Consider the following 5,767-nt stretch of genomic DNA (forward strand, 5'->3'; position numbering starts at 1 on the left):
GTAAGATTGCTTCTTCCTCTGTTCTAGATCAGACCGGGTTTTTAATCCGCTTGTCAGTTCCATTATTTTGTTTGTTGAATCTCTTGAATGTCTAAGCTGTACAACCATATAACAATTTTTTTTTCTTTTTCTATCCAACATTTACCTCTTATTTCTAGATTTAGTGTGTTGGCAAGTTTCTCTGATATAATACTTGTCATGGTAATTATGGGCCTCTTTGTATTGTTCCTGTCTTGACCACAAATACTATCAATATTTACCATTAAAAATCAGGCTTCCTGGGCTTCCCTGGTGGCGCAGTGGTTGGGAGTCCGCCTGCCGGTGCGGGGGGCGTAGGTTCGTGCCCCGGTCCGGGATGATCCCGCGTGCCGCGGAGCGGCTGGGCCCGTGAGCCATAGACGCTGGGCCTGCGAGCCATGGCCGCCTGGCCTGCACGTCCAGAGCCTGTGCTCCGCAACGGGAGAGGCCACAGCAGTGAGAGGCCCGCGTACCGCAAAAAATAAATAAATAAATAAAAATAATAATATTGTTAGGCTTTTGAATCAAACTAAGAGGTTTTATTCCATTTTGAAATTGCAGACAGTTTTCTCTGGTTTGGATGAAATTTATTTGTTGGAACCTACGGAGATGATCATTTCCTCTTTAAATTATCCAATTTCTGAGCTGTGTTAATAATGTGAGCAATCATTTATTCCTGGGATGTGCCTTTTTTAGTTATGGTGGGTTACTCTTCAATGAAGTTGGTAGATTAAATTTGTTAACACTGCATTTGGAAGTTCTGCATCTATATTGATAAATAATATTGGTCTATAGTTTTCTTGTTCGATGCCATCCCTCTTGGGTTTTTATGGGTACATTTATGTATGTATGTGATAATATTTACAAAAGTGTCTGGAATCATTCAGACCAAAGTTATTTTTAGTTACTTCTTGGGAAGAATCTTCAAACGGTAAAGACTTATCCAAAGGAAATTTTGCTCCATTTATTGTATATTAGTATATTATTATATAGCATATTATAGTTCTCCACTGGGGCGATATCATCCCCAAGGGGGCAAAAAATGATTTTTTAAAAAAATTGATTCTTGGTGGGGGAAAAATATTCCTTTATTCTTTAAAAGAAACAGACATACATAAACATATACATAAACATATACAGTACTTCTGTGGTATTAAAATTTCATGGAGGTGGGAATGATTAGAAAAAGAAAAGTCTAAAAAAGGTTTCTTGGGAGGACAATACTGAAAAACAGTTTGAGAAGACAGTGATCTCTCTCTCTATATTTTGCTCTTTCATAAAGTAATATGTTCTTGTTTTATTTGAATCACTAGAAAATTTAAATTATTGAGTAAGAAAATATCAAAATTAAACTAACCCTCTGGTCAGGTGATTCAGATTTACAGCCAAGTTTGGAATTCACTGTCATCAGAGATGCATAAGACTCCTGGATCTAGGATTAGGCAGGTTGTTGGGAAAACAGGCAGAAACATAAAAGGCATTGTAGTTCTTTGATATAATACTTTGGGTGTGGGGCCCTTAGGAGAACTCTGGTAGAACTATGATTATCTTAAAGAAGGAAACCGGTGATGAGATACACAGGCGAGAGTAGGAGTTTTCCACCCAACACTGCGTTTGGTGGACTCAGAATTTAGAATATCCATGTTGTTGACGTCATCAAAGTGAGCCTTGGCAGTTGGGAGACAGAGGTTCCTAATGAAAACGGTATGGCATCCTAGAAGAAAAAAAAAAAAAACGCATCAGTTAAAAAAAAAAAAAAAAAAAAATCACCGTGGGAAATGCTGTTTCGCAGTACGGCAGCGCCACCTTCGGGACAGAGGCCCCAGGTGCAACGGCTCTATGTCCTGGAAGCTGAGATTTCTCTCTTGGAGGCCTTGTGAGTCTCCCCTTGACATCCGCATGCCTGAGCAAGTCGACGAATGATTAGCAAGCAAAGGACCCCACTGGCTTCGCTGGCCAAATGAACATAGTATATTCAGGGGTGTAGCCGACATGGCCCTGGCGTCATCTCACTTTTACACGAAGGGGTGACAGCCACCCTTTCTGGGAAATTCTATCCCTATCTCTGCCTCCTAAAGATGCACTAGCTCGAGGGGCCTTTTTTCACAGAGGTTCCTCTGAGACTCCTGGGCCCAATTTGTTGATATTTCGGCCAAGAAGAAGGCTGATGGTAGCTGCTGATGGTGGCAGCTCTCCAGACCGATGACAACCTCAAAGAGGGAGAATAAAGGTCAGGTAGCAGAACAGGCCAAATGAAAAGCCATCAGCGTGCCTTAGACAACACTCTAAGGACCAGGCCTCACAAAACACTAAGAATCTAGAGGAGCAACGGCCTACTTTCTACCCAAACAGGAGAGAGAAGAAAGGGCAACTGATTTTATTAGTAATTGTTACATACTTTACTTAAAAAAAATTTTTTTTGAAGTATAGTTGATTTACAATGTTGTATTAGTTTCTGGTGTACAGCAAAGTGATTCAGATATATATATATATTATGTATACATGTATTTTTCATATTCTTTTACATTATGGTTTATTACAGGATATTGAATATAGTTCCCTGTGCTATACAGTAGGACCTTGTTGTAATTTTTACATACTTTAAAAATCACAGCAGTTGGCTAAGACAGGGAGAAATAGGTCATACTAGTTGTCTCACATTTTAAGAGATACGATATGCAAATTGATGCAAAACAAAGCTTACGACTGTTAAAATAATCCTGGGATCTTAGATAAGGACTTTCCACTCCCTAAGAACCAGAAAATATATTTCATATAAAACCATAGTTCCTGGGGACCTCCCTGGTGGCACAGTGGATAAGACTCCACGCTCCCAATACAGGGGGCCCTGGTTCGATCCCAGGTCAGGGAACTAGATCCCACACGCATGCTACAACTAGGAGTTCACATGACGCAACTAAGGAGCCCGCGTGCCGCAACTAAGACCCGGTGCAACCTAATAAATAAACGTTTTTTTAAAAATTGTCATCATTTATTAAAAAAACCAACAATACTTCCTATAAAATCTCTACTGAGATTGTGTCCAGTGCAGATGGGGGTCCCACTTAATAATCCAGGAAGATAAGATATTCATGGTTTTATTTTATTATTTTTTTAAAGATTCTTTTTTGATTTGGACCATTTTTAAAGTCTATTTTGAATTTGTTATAATATTGCTTCTGTTTTAGTTTTTTGGCCACGAGGCATGTGGGATCTTAGCTCCCCAACCAGGGATCAGACCCGCACCCCCTGCATTGGAAGGCAAAGTCTTAACCACTGGACTGCCAGGGAAGTCCTTAATGGTTTTAAAATACTGTCAGTTTAACTCTAGTCAACAAATATTCTCTAGGCACATGTTGGATCCTGAGAGTTCAGAAACCAATAAAATAGAGTGTCAGCCCATAAGGAGTTCATGGTCAAGCTAGAAACACAGATAGGCAGGCACTTTGTATTAGTCAGGTTTTTCTCCAGAGAAACAGAGTCAATAGGATGTAATATAGACATAGAGATGTGTTGTAAGGAATTGGTTCATTTGATTACAGAGGTTGGCTAACCCAAAATCTGCAGGGTGGACTGGCAGGCTTGAGACCCAGGAACATTGATGTTTCAGCTCCAGCCTGAAGGCCATCTGCTGTAGAGCCAGGAAGAGCTGATGTTTCAGATAAAGTCCAAAGGCCACTGTGAGAGAATTCTCTCTTGCCCAGGGGAGGCTGGTCTTTTTGTTGTATTCAGGCCTTATTATGGAGGACAATCTGCTTACTCAAAGTCCACCAATTTTAAAGCATGATTTTTTTAAAACATAAATTTATTTATTTATTTTTGGCTGCGTCAGGTCTTTGTTGCTGCGCGCGGGCTTCCTCTAGTTGCGGCGAGAGGGGTCTATTCTTCATTGCAGTGCACGGGCTTCTCTTGCTGTGAAGCACGGGCTCTAGGCACGCGGGCTTCAGTAATTGTGGCATGCAGGCTCAGTAGTCGTGGCTCGTGGTCTCTAGAGCACAGGTTCAGTAGTTGTGGCACACAGGCTTAATTGCTCTGAGGCATGTGGGATCTTCCCGGACCAGGGCTTGAACGCGTGTCCCCTGCACTGGCAGGCTGATTCTTAACCACTGCGCCACCAGGGAAGTCCCTTCACCAATTTTAATGTTAATCCCACGGGACTTCCCTGGCAGTCCAGTGGTTAAGATTCCACACTTCCACTGCAGGGGCATGGGTTTGATCCCTGGTTGGGGAACAAAGATCCTGAATGCTGTGCAGCACAGCCAAAGAAAAATTTTTTTTAATTTTCTAAAATGTTAATCCCATCCAAAAACACCCTCACAGAAACACCCAGAATAATATTTGACCAAATATCTGGGCCCCATCCCATGGCCAGTTTTGCAAATTACACGTTCATACATATAGACAATGTGAAAGAGAGGTGTGGGTGTAAAAATGTATCTAAGTTTTTCAACAAAATATGAAAAGTGGGCTTCCCTGGTGGCGCAGTGGTTGAGAGTCCGCCTGCCGATGCAGGGGACACGGGTTCGTGCCCCGGTCCGGGAAGATCCCACATGCCGCGGAGCGGCTGGGCCCGTGAGCCATGGCCGCTGAGCCTGCGCGTCCGGAGCCTGTGCTCCGCAACCGGAGAGGCCACAACAGTGAGAGGCCCGCGTACCGCAAAAAACAAACAAACAAACAAAAAAAAATTACATTTCTATATACTAGCATTAAAAATCAGAAATTGAAATTAAAATACTTATTAAAATAGCACCAAAAAATGAAATACTTAAAAGACCTGTACACTAAAGACTACAAAACACAGTTGAGAGAAATGTTGAAGAAATACAGGTATGTTTATGCATTGGAAATCCCAATATTGTTAAAACATCAGTTCTCCCAGAATTCATTTGTAAATTTAACAACATCTCAATCAAAATCCCTGTAGCCTTTTTAATAGAAATCAATAATCTGATTTGACCATTCATATGGAAATGCAAAAGTTGAATAGTCAAAGCAGTTTTTATTTTAAGTGTTTTTTTTTTTAATTTATTTTTTGGCTGCGTTGGGTCTTCATTGCGCATGGGCTTTCTCTAGTTGCAGCGAGCAGGGGCTACTCTTTGTTGTGGTGCGTGGGCTTCTCATTGTGGTGGCTTTTCTTGTGGCGCACAGGCTTCAGTAGTTGTGGTGCGTGGTCTCAGTAATTGTGGCATGCGGGCTCTAGGGTCCACAGGCTTCAGTAATTGTGGCACACAGGCTTAGTTGCTCTGCGGCATGTGGGATCTTCCCAGATCAGGGATCAAACCTGTGTCCCCTGCATTGGCAGGAGGATTTTTTTTTTTTTTTTTGCGGTATGCGGGCCTCTCACTGTTGTGGCCTCTCCTGTTGTGGAGCACACGCTCCGGACGCGCAGGCTCAGCGGCCATGGCTCATGGGCCCATCTGCTCCACGGCATGTGGGATCTTCCCGGACCGGGGCACAAACCCGTGTCCCCTGCATCGGCAGGCGGACTCTCAACCACTGCGCCACCAGGGAAGCCCGGCAGGAGGATTCTTAACCACTGCACCACCAGGGAAGTCCCAAAGCAATTTTGAAAAAGAGTAAAGTTGGAGGGCTTACATTACCTGACTTCAGGACTCATAAAGCTACAGTCATCAAGAGAGTATTGGCATAAAGACAGAAAAAGGTTAATGGAACAAACTAGAGTCCAGAGATAAACCTGTACATATATGGTCAATTGATTTTTTTTTGAAAAAGAGCAAAGGCAATCCAG

The sequence above is a fragment of the Delphinapterus leucas genome, chromosome 20, assembly GCF_059928025.1.
Source record: "Delphinapterus leucas isolate spDelLeu-1000000601 "Yukka" chromosome 20, BTC_Dleu_Yukka2, whole genome shotgun sequence".
In the NCBI taxonomy this organism is placed as follows: domain Eukaryota; kingdom Metazoa; phylum Chordata; class Mammalia; order Artiodactyla; family Monodontidae; genus Delphinapterus; species Delphinapterus leucas.